Raw genomic sequence first — 25,681 nt, forward strand, 5'->3', positions numbered from 1 at the left:
AGATAAAATATGATATCAACGTATAATGATTCAATATTGTTTAGGCTTACCTCATACATTTGTACTTTTGAAGATGGTATTTTAGAAATAAGCGATGCTCCAGCCAGCATTTTACAAAAGCCTTGACCTTTTACAATATTTGCTAGTTTAATTTCAGCGTCATATTCTTGTAAGGCAGTAACCCAATTTTCTCTCTTTTCACCCACATCTTTCTGTACTAAGAGATTTCTTACCGCTGGAAACGACACTATGATTTTTGTATGGGTTTTAAGTAGGAAGGGTCTGAAATGTTTGATCGCTTTGAAAACAGCATAAGCTTGCTTCTCGACGTCAGAATAATTTAATTCGGCCCCTTGTAGATTTGAACTAAAAAAGGCAATTGGGGCTTCTGCCTTATCTTGATTTTCTTGAGTGAGTATCGCAACATATGATCTATTAGAGGCAAATGTATACAAAATGAAAGGATCGGAAAAATTTGGAGTGGCTAAAGATGGGGCGTTTACAATCGCTTGTTTAATCAGATTGAATGCTTCATATTCTTCTTGGCCCCATTTAAAGATTGAATTCTTTTTAATCATTGCTTGTAAGGGAGATATGATTCTTGAAAAGTCTGGAACAAATCTCTTTACAAAATTAATCTGGCCAAGGAAGGATTGCATAGCTTTCTTATTGTGAGGTAAGGGTATTTCGGAAATGTCCTTGATTCTGTCGGGATCAATATGGATTCTAGATTTTGACACTATAAATCCAAGAAGTTTTCCTTCACTTAATGCAAAAAAGGACTTTTTTGGATTAAGTGAAATTCAATACCTTTGGCAACGTTGGAAGATCTGTTTCAAATCTTTGAGATGATTAACTCATTTTTTGAAATATATAGTTATATCATCCAAGTAGATTACTACTGATTTGTTTACTAATCCCTTAAATGCAATGTCCATGGCCCTTTGAAATGTGGCGCCAGCATTGATCAGACCAAAAGGCATATTTTGATATGCATAAGTACCCCATTTGGTTCTGAATGTGGTCTTTAATTGATCATCAGGGTGGACCAAAACTTGGTTGTAGCCGGAGAAACCATCCAAAAAGGACATTAATTCTGATCCTGCAACTGCTTGTAATATTTGCTCCATGGGAGGCAAAGGAAAATTATCTTTTTGGCAGGCTTTGTTAAGATTTCAAAAGTCAATGCAAATTCTAATGTCTCCGTTTTTCGTTCTAACAGGAACCACATTGGAAACCCATCTAGAATGTCGAACGGGAAAAATGATTTTGGCTTTCAATAATTTATTGAGCTCAGACTTAATCTGATTTTCCAAATTAGGGTGGATTTTTCTCAGCTTTTGTTGGACAGGTTTTTCATTGTTTATCATTGGGATAGTATGCTGAATGATAGAAGTGTCGTAAGTCTTAAGTTCATCATAGTTCCAGGAAAAGACACTTTTGTATTGTTTCAGGAGACGAACATACGCTAATCTTTCTTCAGGGGCTAGGCCAAGACCTAGATTGATATTTTGCGGCTTGGTATCAGTTCCTAGATTTACTAATTCATAGTTCAGAGTTGAACTTTGAAGTTTTGAATTGGTAGATCTTTTGAATCGGTCTTTCAAATCATATAGGTCTTCCAATTTGACTATTGATTTTGGCATAGCATTATTAGTGCTATCTTGTTGCAACTGTTTGTCATGTTGGTCTTCATCTATAATCTGATTAGTGTAAGATCCCTCCAATGTGAGGAAGCTTACAATATCAGGATCATCGTTGAAAAATCTCCAATTAGTAATGTTATCAGGAATCGAGGGTCTAAAGATCAATTCAATTGAGAATCTAGGCTATAGTCTTATGAGGGAATGAGCTTGGAAGCTACATTTTCCAAGAGGTCAGCACTAGCATTTTGGAGTCTGGGAATTGATGAAATATTGAATGCTATAAAATGTTCAGTCAGATCTTGTACTAAAGATTGATAATGTTTTAAATGACCTGATAGACAATGTATAGTATTTCGTACCTGTCTAATTACAATTTCAAAATATCCAAATACTTGTAGATACTTGATATCTAATCCGATTGCTTTGTATAATCCTTGGACTAAAGCCTCATATTCTACAGTATTATTGGTGTAATCGAACTCGAGTCTAAAAGTTAGCATAGTTTTGTTTCCCTCTGGACTAACTAATACGCATCCTGCTTCTGCTCCATCGTTAGACTTAGAACCATCAAAAAATAACCTCCAAAATAAAGATTTATTCAGAGGACTATCTATAAAATTAACACATTTAGAACTATCTGTTTGAGAAAATTTTTCTACTTGAGATAAAACAGAATGTTCTAAGTAAGGCAAAGTATGAGCATTAAAATTTCCTAAGAAAGAGTCAACAGAATAGTTTCCAATTATATTGTTGTTGTATTCTACAAGTTCATTTTCTCCTTCCAATTCTGTTACTATGTATTTTTTATGCCTTTCTCACTCGACCTTTATTTGATTTGGTTTACCATTGTAAGGGAGCGACATATGTGACCAGTTGGTTGCAAAATATTCATGAAGCTTTTCAGAACAATCTCTGCTAAGAATTAAGCCATAAAATTCTAGAATGTCTGCAACTAAAATATCAATAACTTTACATACCTTTGGATTAGATGACAGCCTTATGGTAACCTGATTTAGTTCACCGATCACTTCAACCTGTGACCAGTCCAGCTGAACTATGCGTATTGCAGATTTTTGAGGTTGAACATTCAGCTTTGCACATATTTATTTAGGTAAGATATTAGATGAAGCTCTTGAATCAACTAAACTATTATGCAAATTTTTGTTGAAAAAATCATAAGTAAGAAGAAATGGGGGAGTATGAGATCTTCACCTTCCTCCAATTAGAGCAATATCATTTGGATCAACTTTACTAGTCACATTAGTTGGAGGTCTTCCCATCTCGTGAGAAGCTTGCGAGATTACAGCGATAGGCAGAGGTGCAACTGGTATTGTGTGTAACTCTTTCAAAAGTAGCTTTTGTTGATGTTTTAACTTGCTCAATTCATAAAAAGTAATGTTAGCCCTAGTCTTCTTCATGTCTTCTATGATATTATACTCCATTTCATCAGAAACAATTAATGTTTTAGATGGAGTTGGTGAATCTGTTTGGACTGGGCTTGTTTGAGTCGCTTTGGGTGACGTTTTCTTACCTGCGACTTTATCCTTAGACATTGAGCTTGCGCTCTTTGGCTTGGGAGTAGGTTGAGGAGGATCGAGTTGATTTCTACTTCTGGTACTAACTGGTGCTACCTCTTGATCCTCTTCATCTGGGAGGATGAAGTCCCACATTCCCTATACCTCTACAACTTCTTCTTCATCAATAGGCTCCTCGTTGGAAATTTCCTCTTCTTCTTCTTTTGATTCAGCATTTGTGATAGCATTGGGAGGCTTTGAATCAGTTGAAGGATTTCTTTTATAAGGCTTGTAAGGTTTTTTAGAAGAAGTCTCTGCTACTTGTTTCTTAATGTCAACCATTTCATTAGACATGGTTTTCAAAACTTTCTGCAATCCTTCTAAATCAAATGGGTCTTTGGATTGTTTTTTCTTTGGATCTTCTTTAAAAGTAACCTTCTTAGATTTTCGTTCATCAACGACGTTTTTCTTTTCTAAGGCTATGATACATTTCTCTACCACTATTGCTTCCTTCATATTGTCAGCTAAAGTTGTTTTGTTAGCTATATCGACAAAGATTGCTATGTTTGATGGTAGAGCATATATGTACCATTCACTTCGAACTTCTTCACTAGGCTTGGAGGCGGTAGGAATTTTGTTCAAAAGTTTATTGAAATGCGAGTTAAAATCTTTGATAGGCTCCCTTGATTCAGCCCTAAGGTTAGATGGGTCATTGATCAGTGTCGTAGTAGACCTATCATCACCGAACTTAGTCAAGAATTGTTCTTGGAAAATATCCCAACTAGTGATAGATCTGGATGGTAATGAGAAATACCATGATCCGGCTGCTCCTTGCAAAGTGTAAGGAAAGAGCTGGACGACAGCGTATTCATTAGTAACCCCATTGAGATTTATATATAACATAAATTTGTTTATGTGTTCTTCTTCTAGCATTCCTGCTTCAAGATTAAACTTAGGCAGCCATTTTTCAGGATGGGTCGGTATTTGACTCAAGGGTGCAGGCATTAAGATTGCCCCTGGGTTATTCCATGGAGTTTGGGCCATCTTTGAACTACTAATAAAGGAAAGCGCGGAAGATGATCCTTGTGGTTGGGATGATGAGGATATTACAGTTCCATATGATTGAGAAGCAGATGTTGAAGTTCCAGTGGTCTGGTGGACAATAATTTGAAGTGGAGGGTTGGATGGTTGACTTCGCGGTGGAGAGGTTGAGATGGATGATGATGACGAAAAAGTCTCGCTATCATACTTGTTAGTTTCAGTCTTTGTAGCCTTCCTCCAGTGATCAAACATGCTCTTACAAAGTGATTTTAAGGTGTCAAGGTCAAATTTGGTCATTTCAGTGAGTTTTCTAGCAAAATTTGGTCACTAGGTATTAGGTCTAGGGTTTGCTTTAACTCCTTTCAAAGTTGTCCAAATGTCGGTCCATGTCACCATTCAGCTGAGTGTACCATCATTTAGAGAGTTTTCGTCATCATGTCAAGTTCCACTAGGTCATTTTATACCTTGTTCATGCTTCAGTTGCGCCTAGATAAGGTTCATTTCCCTCTCCTAGGTTTTTGAAGGTAATTTCTCTTGGATGGTCAAATCATCAGCAAAAATTGTATCCTGATATTCATACACCTTCCCCTATCTTTAATGTACCTTATTAAAGACTTCCCATCACTGAGATCCCTCAAATTCCTCATTTTCGCACAAACCCTAGTTTCTTGCTACAACTTGACAATTTTCTAGGCTAGGCCTATGTTTTACCCTTTTGGACCCCTTCCCCTTACTCAATCTTTGAAATTTCACTTTCCCCTACTTCCTAATATCCCTCCCTACTTCCCAAAATTTTCTCAAGAATTTAGAAGCCCTTTATCCCCTTCATTTCACTTCATTTCGACAAATCCCCTGTTCCACACATTGGGGTAGGTTTTACTCAAATTATTTTTCTGAGCAAGAAAAGATGAATTTTTGAAATATGAGAGAGGTTTTTGTCCACAATAGGCCAAGGAAGAAAAAAATCCTTCACTTTTTACACAAGTGTCATGGTTTTAGAGAAATGTCAAAAATACAGTTGCCTCAGGAGAATTGATGCACCTCTGAAGTGACCTTGCGAAAATCATATTTCTCCTAGGTTGGTTGGCCAAATGACTTTTTTGATGATTCAAATGATAATTAGACATAAATATCTTTCTAATGATCTATCATGAGATCAATTTGGAGTTGAGGAAGACCTTTAAAAGTTGACTACAATAGCACTCTGCCTTGAGGCAGCCTCATTTTGCACATTTTGACCAGTCTTGGGAGATTTGGTTTTTGACAGGGAAAATGAACTCCAAATTGAAAAATTATACTTGGGTTGGAAATTAGACTCAATAATATTTCTGACGAGCTATCCTGTGCCCAATTTGGAAACAAGGAAGGCCACCAACAGTCTCCTGCAAAAATTGTGATGCATAGGGTTTGGAGGCGTGGCGCATTGGGTTTGGGGTGCAGTGCATTGGGTTTGTGGCACGACGCATAGATATGCAAGCCATTTTCACCACAAATTCATCCATATTCTCAATTTTCTTGGTTTCCTCTGGCCCAAAGTAAGTCAACAACTCTCCAAATGCCAATGAAAGTGTGTCTTAAGATGTTTATTTTGATTTAGTGAAAAAATTTCAAAACCTTACCTCCTTGCAACTTTTGTTCAAAACATGATTGCTTAGGGTTTGTAAATTTGTTTTTGTTGCCATAACTCCCTCACCTTTTATTCCCTCACTTATCTTCTAGTTTCTTTAACCCATTTCACTACCCCCCATATCCCTAAAACTAAAAACCCTAATACCTAATCCCATTATTCCCAAACCCTAGTCAAATATCCCCAAACCCTAATTGCTATCCCAAAGCCTAACTACTATTCCCTAAACCCTTTAATTCCCCAAAACCCTATAGCTAGCATCAAATCCTCCCCTTATCAGTCCCACTCATCCATGGAGCTCAAAAACATGCAAGCAACCGGCAAGCTACTAAGAGAAGGAAAACCAAGTTGACAACACTTGAAAGGGAAATTCAAGCTGAGCGTGAATCTTGGCTTGAGAGGAAAAACTTGCACTTGGAAAAGGATGCTAGAGAAGTCCAACAGGGAGAAGACATTGTTGAGGCATATGGATTATCATTACATGGCAAGAAACAAAGTCTGCAAGGCAAGAATCAGGAGCTTGAAAGCAAAGTTGAAAAGGGCATCAAGGAGGCGAAAGGAGCATGATAGACTTCAGATATTGGCTGAGGCTTCCTTGGCCCATCACAGCACTTGATGGAGAAGACTCATCCCAAAATTCCAAAAATTTGGGGCACTTTTTCATTTTTGGAATTTTTGGCTCAAAAAAATAGGATTTTCTGCTCTACGCACCGTGCCACCTGACACTCTCTTTTGATGGGAGCCTCCAAATGAAAAAAACTCAGCATTTTTGGATTTTTCATGGAAAAATATGCTTGAGTACCAATGGCCAAGAAATTTGGACAGGTTTTGAGCCCTCAAAAAGGTCAAAAACACTCAAAAAATGACCTTACTGCCCCTATTTTGACACACATGAAGCAGTGTTGGGAAAACTAAATTTTGGAGGGGAAAATGGAGGCCTAATTGAAAAATTCCACTTGGGTTGGAAAGTAGACAGGTATACCTTTCTAAAAAGCACACTTGGAGTGCATTTAAACACCGGTAAGGCCTTCAAAAGAGGCTCCAAACAGGCACTACGCATAGAGAAATCAGGCGTGATGCATAGAGAAAATTTTGCCAGTTTGACCAAGTATGCTCTGTTTTTGGCCTAGCTTTTGCTAGTTCGACTTTTTCACCTTCTTAATGTCAAATTTGTGATGTAATTTAATGTAAATTGATGGATCGTGATGTAAATATGTCAAATTTTAACTTATGGAGGTAGATTCATCTGTTAAAAAGTTGTTTGAAACTGAATGAATCAGTTCCCTTGTTTCTAGAGGCATGTTGTTCCACTGCCTAATTTCTAGTTCTCAGTTTAGAATTAGTTGGAACAGCTCCTAAACATGTGAGCTCAACCGCTAGAGGTTAGGATGAGCTATGGTTTGTCTATATTATGTGTTTTTTCAGTCATTAGCATGGTTGGACTTTTGAGAAAGCCTTGAGCTTCATTGTACACTCATATCAACATTTTGGTTAAGGAATTGAGACCAAGGTTTGCAGCACTCTTTGGGATTCATGTGGAAATTTGTCTTGGTAGAGTGCTTTCTTTCGTAATTGTGAATTTACTTATGTGTTATTTATACCATTATCTATCTTATTTCTTCTTAGCTAAATCAAACAAGGGAGAAGGTAGAATCCATTGAAATTACAGTGATCTACCTAGGGTTTGCTTTAGTTTTTGATGTTTTCAGCTTTGAAGAGGATCCCTGAGTTTTCTTGCCCTCTTCAGCTCCTCACCTTTCTAATCTCTCCATCTCATTCAATTTGAAGTGCCAAAATTAGTTTCCTACCTTTCCCCATTGAGATCTCTACAAGACTGAGCCTCATTCCCCGAATCCAAAATCTGCCTTTCCATCTGAGCCAACAAAACATCATTTCATTCAATCAAATTCTTTTCCACACATACCTAGCCTAAAATCAGTCAGCATATTAGTCATCTTAGGCCCTTATTGATCATATTTCGCTGAGATTGACAAGGAGAGAGCCCTCTCCCAACCTGGTAGGGCTAGCTACCAGGTTAAGCGTGGTTTGATGTTGGCCCTGGATCCTACCTTTCTCAGCCTGAGGTAAATCTAGGAACTAACAAGACCCTTTAGGTGATTTCCTTGCTCTTTTCCTTGTAGGTAGAGGTAATTCAGTTGGTTTGATACCAAACTTTTCACTCTACAATCTGGTAAGAGGATGAGAAGGGTTATATTCGAAGTCACACTACCTTGAGATTTTTCAGATTTTTGGGGTGATATAAAAAATCGCTGAAGTTTATGGATCAAAGATTCAACTTCAAGAGGTTGAATAGTAGATTTCTCTAAAATGTTTGGGTTTGTGGCAGTGGTTGATGTTTTATTGACTTCTTGCTCAAGATTTAAAGATTCTAAATGAGATGGAGAAGTCGGGGGAGATGGTGAGGGCGATTTACTCTCAGAATGGTATTTAGATTTAGATTTACTTGCCATTCACATTTCAGGGCCCTCCTTCTAGCACCAAATATGTTTAAGCCCCAAAAATCGGGTCTACAACAAGGGGGATACCCACCCGGTCCGGACCTTGGTTAGCAGCTCCTTTTCCGTTTGGTATAATGGGTCTGATTGGGGATATGGGACCAGTTTCCCAATTTATGTGTGTGTGTGTTGAGAATTGATATTTCCTTCCTAATAATTTCTAAGTAAAATGCTTTTATTCTAAATCTAATTTAACAACATGCAATTGTATTCTAATGAACAGAAATATCTAATTCTAAAACTAACCCGGGATTTAGTCTTTCATTTATGCGATCTAAAATAATTTCTAATGGCAATTGGTAATAAATATCATTCAATTGCTATGAGAAAAGAATTCAATAAAGATAAACCGTTTCGTATAAAAAGTTAGATGAAACAATTGTGAAAAACATATCGCATAATAAGTCACTCATATATTAAGCATAAATAAATGGCTATCACCATATAGAAGTGCCAAATGATAACTCAAGCATTCAAGAATTCATACATAAATAACTAAACATGAATATCACCTTAACACATAAGCAGTAATCGTTAAGAGATAAAAGTACCATTTATAACAAGTTCTACTCATGAGCTCCCACAATAATGATTTATCTCTTCTTAATTCAACATCTACTAAGAGTAAAAAAGTGCAATTTTAGTAGCAGATATTAAACATAGGTATCAATAAATCTTGTTCCATTCATTCATCAAAACCTCCTCGGAGGGTGCAGAAGTGCATGTTCTGAGGACAAGTTTTTGACAAATTTCACGACCCTTCTCTAAATGCACGAGAAGAGTTCAAATACTACTAGCTAAATCTAAAAATAGTTTATTACAAAAATATAGGAGGCGGTTTAAATAACCATCCTCATTTCAGGAAAAAATAAAGCAAAACTTAAACTAAAACTGAATCTAAAACTAAAACTGGCAATTAACTATCTATGTATCTGTTCCTTGTAGTCACAAGCAGCCAGCACTGGCTTGAGGAGAGTTAGTTGGTTGGCCTCTGACTTTAGCTGTCCTGCGAAAATGGAATCGGCAAGTGTTGGCGCCATCTTCTCGGCAGAGTTAGTGATACATTTGAGAGTCATGCATTGACTGTGTGGTTTAACCAAGTACTACCAGTAAGAATCCCAATTTAACTTGGTTAACCTTTTGATGGGCTCTACCCTTTCTTGAACCTTTTGTCTCTAGCTTGTCTGTAGATGCTATACATTTGGTAGAAATTTACATACCACTTGAGGATATCCCTGATAAATACCACTGGTTTTTAGAGCTCGGGTTTTGCCTTTCTCCTTTAGCACTTTTTTCTACAATTTTCTAGGCTTACAGGTGACTAAGTGATTAGAGGCTTTCCTTCTCAAGAGGTTTTGCCTCGTGATGCACACTTCGGAAACTGCCTCCGTTTCTCAATCCGGGCTTCCTTGGTGTCATTTTTTGCCCCTTGCACACATTTTTATTAGAATATGTAAACCTTAAATTTTTTGGAAAGAATGATTCCATGAGTTCTTGGCTCTTAGTCTTAAACTATCGGTCTGTTATCTTAGCTCTATCCAGTACCCATTTGACCATGTCCATGTATGGAAGAATCTTGGGTCTCGCCGCTATCCGGTGCAAGAACGAGCATGCTAGTTCTGTAATTGACGCCTCAAACGACCCGCGTGAGTCTGCAGTAGCTGTAACCTCCATTACTCTAGGGTTTTCTTCCTCGAGTAGACTGTGCATGCCTTCCTAAGTAGTAACGCTGGAATCTTTGTTATAGGTGGTGTCTGTGTATAAGGGCGTCGTTTCTTTGTCTTCAGAACATGGAGCTTTTCCCTTCTTTCCCATAATATTCTGAACACTGCTATGTATACCTCTCTGCTTTTCGCTCCTGCAATTTGCAATTTAGGAAAGAGTAATGATAAGAAAAGGTGACAGGAAAGATTTAAATGCCGAAATCATATAAAATATATCACCTTACATGAAATGCCCCTTAGATCAGATAAAAACCATATTTCATTAATGATTACCAACTAACTCATTAAATTAATATTAACGCGCATAACTAGGCATCGGTTTATGGAAAATCTTTTTCAAACGACGAGCCTTACAGATCTGCGATAAGGCGATTTTGCGATTTGCTTCGCAATATCGCATATCACAATATTGCATATCTGTTGCGTGTAGCAATCATCCATTACCATATGTTTTCTGCAAAATGCAATTTGCGAGACGCGCCATCGCATATCGGCGGTTTGAGGTATTTCATCTTAAGTGATATTTGAGGCATGCAATGCGATGAGTGTCTTCAGCACGTGATTTTGCATCATGATTTCATAATCTTAGGATTTTGTTTGTAGGATGGCACCCATTACCTTTTTGCGATGCGACGCTTTTTATTGAGAGAACGGTTTTGTTCGAACTTATCATAAAACTTAAGTCTTTTTAGATTTTCGAGTAGTCTCCTAAGTTTATGATAGTAAGATTTATTCAAAAAGGGAATACAAGTCCTAATTTATTTTTTTAAATTTATGGATAAGGGTACCTACTTATTTAGTATTAGTGATAAAACTAAATAAGAAGGGGGGTTGTTGCTGGCCACAATAGGTCCAAACCCTCTTGGAGTTCCTCTCGATCCTTGAACCTACAAAACAACCAATTCAAAGAAGCATAGCAATATATGGACAAAGTATCATATAGAAATCAACTTCATAAATTATTGAAAGATGGTTAATTATACATTAAAACAATTATTCATATGTAAACCATAAAAATAACATCATATGCATAAAGAAGATTGATTTTGAGAACAAGACAAATGTTTCTTTATTGCAGATAACTAAAACAAAGCAAGGAATGATATCACCTGAATCTTCCTCTAGCTAACTCCAAGCGGAACCATCCTCCAGGTCTGTCCAATCCCAAGTCTTCAAAAGGCTCCTTCCATGACTCACACAAGGATATCTCAACTAGTGAAATGACATCATAACTCAAGGAAACAAGGGTTTCCTGTAGTGGGGGAAGTGCTAGAAGCACAGGGATCTTTAGACTTGATCAGGGATAATCTCAATAGAGTAATTATCTCTCTTCTCTCCCCCTTTAGGCCTTCCCATTGAAGCCATTTTATACTTCTCCCAAAGTATTTTTTTAGTTGGGAATTCGTTGGGAACAGTTGAGCCACAGGCACTAATAGGTAATCAACAGGTAAAACCCATGATCTCTACTCGAAATTAAGGAGATTTAATTTTTTTAAGTGTTTTAAAACATATACGTGGGTTGGGTATACACAGACCCACGCACACACGCGTTTAGCTCAAGGAAATGTCGCATAAAGGGAGTAAAACATTGTTTTTTTAATTTGGACCAAGTCTGGAAGGAGGGGTTTCCCTAGTCCATAAATGCAGCATCACAAATATCAAGAGTGAGATTTGGAGGTATAACAACCCCAACAAGAGTTACCTTGTTATCACAAAGATTGGATACAAAAAGCCTGGTCAACTCATGATGATGTTCAACTCTTTGTACCTACTCACAAAACTCATAACATCCCAGATGCTTGAAACAAGAGATGATCATAGAGGAAGCCTCTAACTCTCTAATGTTTGATGGTTCCTCTCTGATAATTCTGCCTCCCTTATGTGGTTTTCTCTGATGCTAAGGTTCATCTTCCATGCTTTCACTGCCACTGTTTTCCTCCTCCTCATAATCTTTATCCTCTTTATCCATGTTTTTGAGTTTGAAGCTTTAGAAACCCTAGAGAAGGTAATCAGAAAGTGAGTTATGGTGAATAGGGATAGGGGAAGGGGAGAGGAGTTTGTGTGATGTAGGATGAGATATGTATGATGTGAGAGTGAGAGGGGGGGGGGGGGGGGGGGGGGGGGGCGAATTTTTCAATAGGAACTATTTTGTAAGTAGGGGTTTAGGGATTTTGTTTGGGGACTAGGGTATAGGGGATGAGTGTATTTGATAGTAGGGAATAGGGAATAGAAATGATATTTAGGGATATGAAAAAAATATGTGGGAATGAGGGATATGACAACAAGATGTGGGAATGAATCGAAAAATGATAAGCATGGAGGGTTTTTAGACAACCTAGGGTTTGAAAATTTTAATAGTAAACCAACTTAAAAATATTGAAAAGAGTGCTGGGAGGACAGTTTAGGTAGTATGCTTACTTGCTTGAGGCTCTAGGTAGCAAAAGGAGTGATTTGACTGGTTGTTATGATGGTTTTATTGGTTGTTGGCCCTATGCGTAGCACCATGCAAAAATACACTGGCACACAAGCTCTATGCACAACGCTTTGGTTGTATGCGCAACACTTCCTGCTCTATGTGCAATGCCCCACAACTTCACCCCATGTGTAGTGCTCCCTACTCTATGCGCAGCGCTCAACAACTTTGCCCTATTTGCAGCATTCCTTGCCTTATGCACAACACCCAAGGTTTCTTCGACCACCAATTCGCTGCAACTCCTTTTTTCTCTCTTTGTCAAATGAGCATGATGAAGTTTGAAAAATGCTTTTGAAACCTTATATAGAGGATGATTTTGATTTTTCCTTAGAAAAAACCCACTTTATAATGTTTTTTTGGAACTTTTACTTTGTCTTCAAATCTCTGTCTGATGCTTTTCTTTCTTTGTCTCTTTTCAGGTGGATGATGCTTTGATTGAGCTGATTTCTTCAATTGCTCATTTCTTGCAGCAAGGAGAAATGCTTAGGCATCTTATGGGAATGATTATTACATAAAATGACTTGAATTACATCAAAAAATATGCAAAAACTAAAATACTTTGTTTTCATCTCAAAAACATGTTTTTTAGATGAAAATTACATCAGTGAAATAAGAACTTTGTGAAATAACCATGACTTTCTACCAACCACTCTTTGTTTATTGGTCTTCCTCATACCTTTGCTGCCCTTTATTTACACTGAAACTATGCTTTTGACCTTGGAAATAAACCCTAAGACCTAATGGAAACATGACTGCTGGACTCTAAAAATAACATAACTGAAACCATAACTGAATGCAACATGGATATGGGTCAAAAAATGTACCTCATGAGGGAAAATTTGATTTTCTAAGAAGAAGACAACCATCAGTGGACCATTTTGGCATGACCTAGTGGAATGATAAAAAAAATTCAGTATGAGACACCTAAAATGAAAATGCAAAGAGAAAATTTGATCCTTGATGGAAGTATGCATATACTAACACTAACAATCTTTAATTTAGACGAAATACAGAGAAAGGAGCTTTAAACATGGGAGCGCTATTTTAAGGAAATTTAACTTTATTCATAGAAGTAGACAAAGACTAGTAACTTCTTTACCATATTCAAAGAGAGAAAGAGATAAAATGACACATAACAGAGAGATTACAAATCATACTTAGCACCGTATGGAAAAATCCCGATTCTTTCATTAATCATCAATTCATCAAGTACAAAATTGTGTAGTCCTCAGATTCCCAAGACTTGGACCCTTTTTCCGCTGATTTTCCTCCTTTTATACATTACGGGACAGTTGATAACTACCAAGGAACTGTCAAAATACTTAAATACTTTCTAACTACCTTAAGTAAAAGTCATTTTAAAATATTACATTGGAGGGTACAAGACACCTCAATTTTCTTAGAAAATAGAATAACATAAAATCAAATCAAATCAAATCATGATTGATTGCTGTTGGTCATTGTTCGGATTGTTGGTTTGAGTAGATGGCCCTGTTGATGAATCTTTTATCTATTCTATCATCCAATCTTTGCATCTTCTCCAAAATGGTACATTTGGATTTGTTGCTTCTTCCAATTTGTTGAGTGCCATTCTGAACGTTGTGATCCTACTACAAGTAGGCTTGTCTATAAACAAAGTCTTTACCATCCATAGAAGTTTAAAATCCTTATTCAGATAATTCACAATAGTTTCTCCTTTCAGTACTGCTTTCTTCTCATGGGTGTTGTGAATCTTACTTTTTGCTTCCACTAGTAAAGTCTCATATGATTCCCATGGAAACAAATTTCCATGTAAATCCCAGCAAGAGCGGAGCCAGCTCTAACTCTTTTGTCAAATAGGATATATAGGTTTTAACCCCGTACAGAAATTACCTGCATACGAATTCTAAAACACAGAAAATGAACAATGCAAGAGAATAACACATAAAACACATATACACAAAGATTTTCCCCTGGACCCCAAAACCGAGACTACCAGCTTGATTTTTCATTATATTCCTTTCAATGTTACAATACATATTTATACATGTTGAAGCATCCAATACCATGGACTGAAAACCATCGCGTCCAAAACCATGTGTGAAAAGCATGCACAAAACCATAGGTAGGTCCCCCCAACCTAATATAGGGTCCAAAAGTATACAACCCAACATTCCCCCACTTGTTGATTCTTTTCCATAGGCCACAGGAGAGCTTACTCATTTATCCATCCCTACAATGCCCGTTGTTTCTCTACACCAAGAGAACTTATCAGAGCTCACAGATTTTGTTAATGCATCTACAGTATTCTTCAAAGCATTCACCTTTACCAACAACACCTTTTTTTCTTCTATCATATCCCTCAGAAAGTGATACTAAACATCGATGTGCTTTGTCTTTGAATGGTAAACAGGGTTCTTTTCCAAGAAAATTGCACTTTGGCTGTCATAGTCTATATTTATAGCTCCATGTACTAACCCCATACTTGAACATAACTACAACCAAAATACTTCCTTTCTTGCATGATTGGCTGCCATGTATTCTACCTCTATAGTTGATAGTGCCACTACAGATTGTTTCTTACTCATCCAACTAATTGCACCTCCAAATAGGTTAAACACATACCCACTTGTAGATCTTCTCTTATCCAAATCTCCAGCCTAGTCTGCATCAACAAAGCCACAAATATCCAACACTCTGTCTAATCATGGTCTTCCTTGGTAGCACAAACCATAATAACTAGTTCCACGCAAGTACCTGAAAACCCGCTTCACTATTGTCCAGTGCTCCTTCCCTGGTTTTAACATAAACCTGCTCAATACTCCCACTGCATGTGCAATGTCTGGTCTAGTACAAACCATTGCATACATCAAACTACCAACTGCACTTGCATATGGAACACAGGACATGTCTTCTTCCTCTTCTTGTGTCTTGGGACACTGTTCGGCAGATAACTTTACACCTACAAGAATAGGAACCTTCAATGATTTACTATCCTGCATATTAAACCTCTGCAATATTGTCTCAACATACTTCCTCTAGTTTAACCATGGCTTCCTCTTTGCCCGATTTCTTTTCATTTCCATGCCCAAAATATAGTTTGCAGCACCAAGATCTTTCATGTCGAATTTGGAGGACAATTGGGTCTTCAAATCCTGGATAATTTCTTTGTCATTTCCAACCAGCAACATATCATCCACATACAAGACTAGATAAATAACACGGCCACCGATTAATTTAAAATACACACAGTGATATGATTTTCTTCTGGTGAAGCCAAGTCCCCGTATAAATGTATCAAATTTCTGATACCACATCCTTGGTGACTGTTTTAACCGATACAAAGATTTCTTTAACTTGCATACTAGTTCGTTTTTACCCTTCACCACAATTCCTTCAAGTTGCTTCATGTAGATCTCCTCTTCCAGATCCCCATGAATAAATGTTGTCTTCACATCCATCTATTCTACCTCAAAATCAAAAGCAGCAGCAATAGAAAAAAGTAATATAATAGAAGCTACCTTGGCAACAGGAGAAAAAATATCACCAAAATCAATTCCCGACACCTGGGAATAACCTTTTGCTACCAATCGAGCTTTTTATTTCTCCACCTTTCCTTCTGCATTTGTCTTCTTCTTGAACACCCATTTTTTGCCAATGGGTTTCCTTCCAGCTAGCAACTCCACCAGATCCCATGCCCCATTTTTGTGCAAAGATACCATTTCATCAACCATGGCCTCTTTCCATAGTTTTCCATCCTCTGAATCTACTACTCCCTTCACAGTTTTTGGATCATCATTAGTAATAGATAAAAAAAAATTTGAACAGAAAGCAGATGGACTATACCTTTTTGGCTGCCTTCTTTCTTGAAATAATCTTCTCACACTCGGAGTTTGTGGCTCTTCATCTTCTGATTCCTCCTCTGTTGTAGAGTCTGATTCTTCCTCCTTAAGCTCAAACTCTATCTTCTCAAGTTCCTTTGTTTGGACTTCATGTTTAATAACATCTTTCACCTCTTTGAACACCACATATCGGCTGTACAAAACCTTCCTTGTTACGGGGTTCTAATGCTTTTGACCCTTTAAACCATCCTTATACCCAATAAAGATGCACTTTTCAAATTTACTATCCAACTTGGTTCTTTTCTCCTTTGGAACATGTACATATGCATCACATCCAAATACTCTCAGATGCGAAAGAGAGGGATTCTTACCAGTCCATACCTCTTGTGGAGTCTTATCCTCTAATGCTAATGAAGGTGATCTATTGACCAGGTAACATGCTGTCTCCACCACCTCTACCCAGAATTCCTGTCCTAATCCAACACCACTGAGCGTGCTTCTTGCCCTTTCCATCAACACCTTGTTCATTCTTTATGCAACTCCATTTTTCTCAGGTGTGTATGGAGTAGTATTGTTCCGTGTTATACCACACTTCTTATAGATTTCTTCAAATTCCTTATTGCAAAACTCTCCACCATTATCTGTCCTCAACACCTTTATCTTCTTCTGTGTCTGGTTTTCCACCAGAGCCTTAAATTCTTTAAACCTGTCAAAGACTTCAGATTTCTTCTTAAGGAAATATATCAATGTATTCCTTGAGAAGTCATCTATAAATGATACATAGTACATAGAATTACCCAGTGATGGAACCTTCACAACTCCAAACACATCACTGTGCACAAGCTCTAATATCTGTTTCACCCTCTTACCAGCAGAGGGGAAACTCACCCAATTCTGCTTCCCATATACACAATTTTCACATAAATAAAAATCCAGAGAGCTATTACTCATACCTTCTGCCATACCTTTACCATGAAGTATTTGAAGGTTGTTCTCTCCAATATGTCCAAGCCTTTCATGCCACAACATGGTCTTTTCTCTAGAGACCACTAGATTTTCTGCTCCACTTTCAGGAACCATAGAACTGTTTCACCCATCAACAATAGTGCTACCTTGCAGCTTGTACAGAGTTCCAATCTGAACTCCCTACATCAATACCAGTGCTCCTCGAACCATCTTGCAAGTATCCTTCTCGAACACTATTTTTACACCTGCATCATCCAACTTGCTTACAGAACTCAGATTTCTGGCCAATGTAGGAATATGCAGAACACTCGGAAGTGTTCTAACCCTTCCACCTTGCAACTTCAACTTTACTTTTCCGCGACCAATGATTCTAGCCTTCCTATCATCCCCTAAGAAGACATCACCACCATTTTATTTCTCATACTCACAGAACCACTTTCTATGGGGAGTGAAGTGAAAGGATGGACCCGAGTCAATCAACCATGCCTCATGATCTACATGTGTACTTGAAGAAGCCAAGTACACATCCCCACCTTCATTTGAGGTGGTTTTCACCTCTGCAGAAGGAGCATCATCAGATCCCTTTCCTTTGTCAGGAGATTTAGATTTACAGTCCCTTTTGTAGTGCCCTTCCTTTCCGCATTTCTAGCACACCACCTTTACAGGTTTTCCTAGAGATTTAGATCTCCCTCTAGATTTATATCTCCCACTCGATGACTTATTTTTGTTTTTTTTCTGGGACCATCCTTGTATAGACAATGCATCACCATTTTGTCTCTCCATATTTTCCATCTCATCTCCTCCATCAGCAAGGATGAGAGTATTTCATCAAACTGCAAGGCAGTTGCATTGCTACCTATTGGAATAACCAGACTATCCCACGAATCTGGTAGAGAACATAAAAAACTAATGCACTTATCTTCGTCTAAAATTTTAATATCAACAGACAATAATTGACTTACCATCGTATTAAATGCGTTCAGATGCTCTGTCACCGAGTCTCCATCTTTCATCCTCTGGTTATACAACTTTTCTGTAGGAACAATTTATTCACCAAAGACTTAGATTGATACAAAGTCCCTAAATTGTCCCACAAAGCCTTCGTCGTAGCTTCCCCCTGATACATTTAGCAATACTGAATCTAATACACACAATCGTATTGTGCTCTCTGCCTTCCGATCCAACTTCTCCAATTTTTCATCGAACACTCATGTTGGTTTAGTACCTGGCTCTACCATGATCCACTGATCTTTATCCACCAACAGATCCTCCATCTTGAGTTTCCATAATTCAAAACTCTGACCATTAAATTTCTTGATCTCTATCTTTCCACTGCTCGCCATCTTCTTTCACCACCAGAATCAATCCCACAGATCTCTCATTGAACAGGATCTACCACAGGCCCAAGCGAAACCCCTCAGCAACAAAGGCGTCCCCTTGAAGCCAAAACACCTCTGATACCAAATGTAGGTTTTAACCCTATACAAAAATTACCTTCATACGAATTCTAAAAGACAAAAATTAAACAATGCAAGAGCATAACACATAAAACACATATACATAGATATTTTCCCCTGGATCCCAAAATCGGGGCTACCAGGTTGATTTTTCATTATATTCCTTTCAATGTTACAATGCATATTTATACATGCTGAAGCATCCAATACCATGGACCAAAAACCATCACGTCTAAAACCATGGACCAAAAACCATCGCTTCCAAAACCATGTGCAAAAATCATGCACAAAACCATAGGTAGGTTCGCCCAACCTAATATAGGGTCCAAAAAAAAATTCCCAGGGCACTGCCCCAGACCCTGTAGAGGGGGGCGCCCCCCCTCTAACCCCCTGGTTAACTATGTGGGCTAGTCATGGAAAGAATATAACACAACCCAACAGGATATTGAACCTGGAAACTGCTTCTTTTATTTCATTCATCTTCTTCTCAGTAGTTTTTCTATAGACATTTTTGATAAACATATTATTGAAATCCATTGCACGCATTGTTCCACCCATAAGGTCATGTTCCTTTAGCTCTGCATCAGACTTAGAGTTAATAGAATATATCACTGTTTTTTCAAACTTGGATCTCTCTAACAATTTTTTCTTATCTTCCATAACCAAACTTTCCATGTCCCTAACAATTGTTTTCTCAACAAACACAATGACAAGGAATTCCCAGATGTTTCTCATGTTGGGTTGTGTTATATTCTTTCCATGACTAGCACACGTAGTTAACCAGGGGGTTAGAGGGGGGGCGGAGCCCCCTTTCGTTGTGTCGATTATGTAGCGACCGGGGGGGTCACAGGGGGTTTAAGGTGTACCTGTAACCCCACTTTATGGGGTCCAGGGCAGTGCCCTAGAAAATTTTGGTTTTGGACCCTATGTTAGGTTGGGCAGACCCACCTATGGTTTTGTGCATGATTTTCGCACATGTTTTTTGGACGTGATGGTTTTCAATCCATTTTTTTGGACGCAATGGTTTTCAGTCCATGGTATTGGATGCTTTGGCATGTATAAATATGTATTATAACATTGAAAGGAACATAATGAAAAATCAAGCTGGTAGTCCTGGTTTTGGGATCCAGGGGAAAATCTCTGTGTATATGTGTTTTATTTGTTATGCTCTCGCATTGTTTATCTTTTGTGTTTTAGAATTCGTATCTAGGTAATTTCTGTATGGGGTTAAAACCTACATTTGGTATTGGAGCAGTTTTGGCTTCAAGGGGATGCCTTTGTTGATGAGGGGTTTCGCTCAAGCCTGCGGTAGACCTTGTTCAGTGGGAGATCTGCGAGATCGATTCTGGTGGTGAAAGAAGATGGCGAGCAGTGGAAAGATAGAGATCGAGAAATTTAATGGTCAGAATTTTGAGTTGTGGAAACTCAAGATGGAGGATCTATTGGTGGATAAAGATCAGTGGATCACGGTAGATCTAGGTACTAAACCAACTGGAGTGTCCGATGAAGAATGGAAGAAGTTGGATTGGAAGGAAAAGAGCACAATACAATTGTGTGTCTCAGATTCAGTATTGTTGAATGTATCAGGGGAAGCTACGACAAAGGCATTGTGGGACAAGTTAGGGACTTTGTGCTAATCTAAGTCTCTGGTGAATAAATAGTTCCTGTGAAAAAATCTGTATAAACTGAGGATGAAAGATGGAGACTCAGTGACAAAGCATCTGAACGCATTTAATACTGTGGTAAGTCAGTTAGCATCTATTGATATTAAAATTTCAGATGAAGATAAGTGCATCAGTTTGTTGTGTTCTCTACCAGATTCATGGGATAGTCTAGTTATTGCAATAGGTAGCAATGCAACTGCCTTGCAGTTTGATGAAATAGTCTCATCCTTGCTGACGGAGGAGATGAGACGGAAAAATATGGAGAGCCAGAATGGTGATTCCTTGTCTGTATGAGAACGGTCCCAGAATAGAAACAAAAATAAGTCAGCGAGTGGGAGATCTAAATCTAGAGGGAGATCTAAATCTCCAGGAAAACCTGTAAAGGTGGTGTGCTGGAAATGCAGAAAGGAAGGGCACTACAAAAGGGATTGTAAATCTAAAGCTCCTGATAAAGGAAAGGAATCTAATGATGCTCCTTCTGCAGAGGCGAAAACCACCTCAGATGAAGGTGGGGATGTGTACTTGGCTTCTTCAAATACGCATGTAGATATGAGGCATGGTTGATTTACTCAGGTGCATCCTTTCACTTCACCCCCCATAAAGAGTGGTTTTGTGAGTATGAGAAATACGATGGTGGGGATGTATACTTAAGGGATGATATGAAGGCTAGAATCATTGGTCGTGGAAAAGTAAAGTTGAAGCTGCAAGGTTGAAGGGTTAAAACACTTCTGGGTGTTCTGCATATTCCTGCATTGGCCAGAAATCTGATTTCTGTAAGCAAGTTGGATGATGCAGGTGTAAAAACAGTGTTCGAGAATGATACCTGCAAAATATTTTGGGGAGCACTGGTATTGATGCAGGGAGTTTGGATTGGAACTCTGTACAAGCTGCAAGGTAGCACTATTATTGATGGGTGCAATAGTTTTGTGGCTCCTGAAAGTGGAGCAGAAAATCTAGTGGTATCTGGAGAGAAAACCATGTTGTGTCATCAAAGGCTTGGACATATTAGAGAGAAGGCCCTCTCTAAGGGATTGGTCCCTCTATAAATTTTTATTTTTATTTTTATTTTCTTTTTTAATTTTTTTTTCCCTTAAATATAATTTTTAATTATTTATCTATAACTAACTATCATATGAATTATTTTTAGTTACTATTTGAACATAATTGTTTAATTATTTTTAATATTTTAGATAAAAAATTTAATTATTTATTAATATTTATATCTAACTATTATCATAATAATATTTTTATTTAAAGGACTGGTCCCTCTCTAGAATAATTTTTCCCTTAGATATAATTTTTAATTATTTTTCTTTAAGGAATTTAGACTTCTGTGATCCATAACATTGTATAGAAATCTTCGGCAAAATCACATAACCAATATTTCGTCGACGCGTTTCGAACCAACCAGTGTGGTTCTTTAACTAACTATTATTAGGAATTATTTTTAGGTACTAATTGAACATAACTGTTTAAGTAATTTTAATATTTTAATTATTTATTAATATTTTTTATCATAATATTATTTTTATTTAAAGGACTAGTCCCCCTAGGGTAACATTTTTATTAAATAGGGTTTTTGATCCCAGGACCTAGTCAAAAGTAGCTGTTAGTCTTTTTAGCAGTTGGAGGCTTTGCTCTGTCTATTTAACCTACTAAGCTGGATCTGTTTCTTCAACTTGTCCTGACGATGAACCACACTGGTTGGTTTGAAACGCGTCGACAAATGATGTCTCATGTGATCTTCACCGAAAAATCCTTTGTAAACTTGATATGGATCATAGAAGCCTAAACTCTACGAGAGAAGGCCCTTCGAATACTTCATGGTAAAGATATGGTAGCAGGTATGAGTAATAGCTCTCTGGATTTTGATTTCTATGAAAATTGTGTATATGGGAAGCAGAATCGGGTGAGTTTCCCCTCTGGTGGTACGAGGGCGAAACAAATATTAGAGCCTGTGCATATTGATGTGTTTGGACCTGTAAAGGTTCCTTCACTGGGTAAGTATGTGTACTATGTATCATTTATAGATGACTTCTTAAGGAATACATGGATATATTTCCTTAAGAAGAAATCTAAAGTATTTGACAGGTTTAAAGAATTTAAGGCTCTGGTGGAAAACCAGATAGAGAAGAAGATAAAGGTGTTGAGGACTGATAATGGTGGAGAGTTTTGCAGCAAGGAATTTGAAGAATTCTGTAAGAAGTGTGGTATATCATGGCAGAAGACTACTCCTTATACACCTTAGCAAAATGGAGTTGCAGGAAGAATGAATAAGACATTGATGGAAAGGGCAAGAAGCATGCTCAGTGGTGTTGGGTTAGGACAGGAATTCTGGGCAAAGACGGTGGATACTGCATGTTACCTAGTCAATAGGTCACCTTCATCAGTGTTGGAGGATAAGACTCCACAAGAGGTATGGACTGGTAAGAAACCCTCTCTTTCACATATGAGGGTATTTGGATGTGATGCATATGTACATGTTCCAATGGAGAAACGAACCAAGTTGGATAGTAAATCTGAAAAGTGCATCTTTATGGTTTAAAGGGTTATAAGCTTTGGAACCCAGTCACACGGAAGGTTGTGTATAGCTGAGATGTGGTGTTCAGAGAGGTAAAAGATGTTATTAAACATGAAGTCCAACTAAAGGAACCTAAGAAGATAGAGTTTGAGCTAAAGGAGGAAGAATCAGACTCTACAGCAGAGGAGGAATCAGAAGATGAAGAGCCACAAACTCTGGTTGTGAGAAGATCAGTTCGAGAAAGAAGGCAGCCAGAAAGGTATAGTCCATCTGCTTTCTATTCAAATTTTGCTTTGTCTGTTACTGATGATGATCCCAGAACTGTGAAGGAAGCAGTGGATTCAGAGGATGGAAAACTTTGGAAAGAGGCCATGGTTGATGAAATGGCATCTTTGCACAAAAATGAGGCTTCGGATCTGGTGGAGTTGTCGTCTGGAAGGAAACCCATTGGTAGAAAATGGGTGTTCAAAAAGAAGACAAATGCAGAAGGAAAAGTGGAGAAATACAAAGCTCGGTTGGTAGCAAAAGGTTATTCCCAGGTGCTGGGAATTGATTTTGGTGATATTTTTTCTCCTGTTGCCAAGGTAACTTCCATTAGATTACTTTTATCTATTGCTACTGCTTTTGATTTTGAGATAGAACAGATGGATGTGAAGACAACATTTCTTCATGGGGATCTAGAAGAGGAAATCTACATGAAGCAACTTGAAGGATTTGCGGTGAAGGGTAAGAAAGAACTGGTATGCAAGTTAAAGAAGTCTTTGTATGGGTTAAAATAGTCACCGAGGATGTGGTATCATAAATTTGATACATTTATACGGGGACTTGGCTTCACCAGAAGCAAAGTAGATCACTGTGTGTATTTTAAATTAATTGGTGACCGCATTATTTATTTGGTCTTGTATGTGGATGATATGTTGCTGGTTGGAAATGACAAAGAAATTATCCAGGATTTGAAGACCCATTTGTCCTCTAAATTCGACATGAAAGATCTTGGTGCTTCAAACTATATTTTGGGCATGGAAATTAAAAGATATTGGACAAAGAGGAAGCTCTGGTTAAACCAGAGGAAGTATGTCGAGACAATACTGCAGAGCTTTAATATTCAGGATAGTAATCCAGTGAAGGTTCCTATTCCTGTAGGTGTGATGTTATCTACTAAATAGTGTCCCAAGACACAAGAAGAGGAAGAGGACATGTCCCATGTTCCATATGCAAGTGTAGTCAGTAGTCTGATGTATGCAATGGTCTGTACTAGACCAGACATTGCACATGCAGTGGGAGTATTGAGCAGGTTTATGTCAAAACCAGGGAAGGAGCATTGGACAGCAGCGAAGCGGGTTTTTAGGTATTTGCGTGGCACTAGTGATTATGGTTTGTGCTACCAAGGAAGACCACGATTGGACAGAATGTTGGATATTCATGGCTTTGTTGATGCAAACTGGGTTGGAGATCTGGATCAAAGAAGATCTACAAGTGGGTATGTGTTTAACCTATTTGGAGGTGCAGTTAGTTGGATGAGTAAGAAACAATCTGTAGTGGCACTATCAACTATAGAGGCAGAATACATGGCAGCCACTCATGCAAGCAAGGAAGCAGTTTGGTTGCAAAGATTGTGTTCAAGTATGGGGTTAGTACAGGGAGCTATAAGGATAGACTGTGACAGCCAACGTGCAATTTTCTTAGCAAAGAACCCCGCATATCATTCAAAGGCAAAGCACATTGATGTTCAGTATCACTTTGTGAGGGATATGGTAGTAGACAAAAAGGTGTTGCTGGTAAAGGTGGACACTTTGAAGAATACTGCAGATGCCTTGACAAAATCTGTGAGCTCTGAGAAGTTCTCTTGATGTAGAGAGAAAATGGGCATTTCAGGGCTAGAAAAATGACTAAGCTCTCTTGTGGCCCCCTATAGAAAGAAAACAACAAGTGGGAGAATGTTGGATTGTGTTATATTCTTTCCATGACTATCGCATGCAGTTAACCAGGGGGTTAGAGGGGGGTCGGAGCCCCCCTTCGTTGCGCTGATTGTGTAGCGGGGGGGTGAGGGGTTCACAGGGAGTTTGAGATGTACTCATAACCCCACTTTATGGGGTCCAGGGCAACGCCCCAGAAAATTTTGGTTTTGGACCCTATGTTAGGTTGGGCGGACCCACCTATGGTTTTGTGCATGATTTTCGCACATGTTTTTTGGACACGATTGTTTTCGGTCCATGGTTTTGGACGCGATGGTTTTTAGTCCATGGTATTTGATGCTTCAGCATGTATAAATATGTATTATAACATTGAAAGGAACATAATGAAAAATCAAGTTGGTAGTCCCAGTTTTGGGATGCAGGGGAAAATCTCTATGTATATGTGTTTTATGTGCTATGCTCTCGCATTGTTTATTTTATGTCTTTTAGAATTCGTATGCAGGTAATTTCTGTACGGGGTTAAAACCTACACCTCATGACTTCGATAATTTCATCCCAGAGAATTTCCGTAGCCTAGATTAAAGACATATTACCTTTCATTCTCTTCTTTAAAATTTTAATCTCCTCTTCAGCCCTTTGGAAGTCTTCCCTATATTTCTTGGCATTTTCCTTCTCCATTCTAGCTTCCTCTTAACTCAAGTTTAAGAGTTTAAAAACTGTCTCCATATCCCTCTATGCTTTTTTCAAACCATGCTCAACCATCTTTAATTTTGTACCCAACTGAATCACCTGTAC

This window comes from Pinus tabuliformis, chromosome 5_2 (genome assembly GCF_031772625.1).
Source record: "Pinus tabuliformis cultivar Carrire ecotype Pingquan chromosome 5_2, CPIR1, whole genome shotgun sequence".
NCBI classification, from domain to species: Eukaryota; Viridiplantae; Streptophyta; class Pinopsida; order Pinales; family Pinaceae; genus Pinus; species Pinus tabuliformis.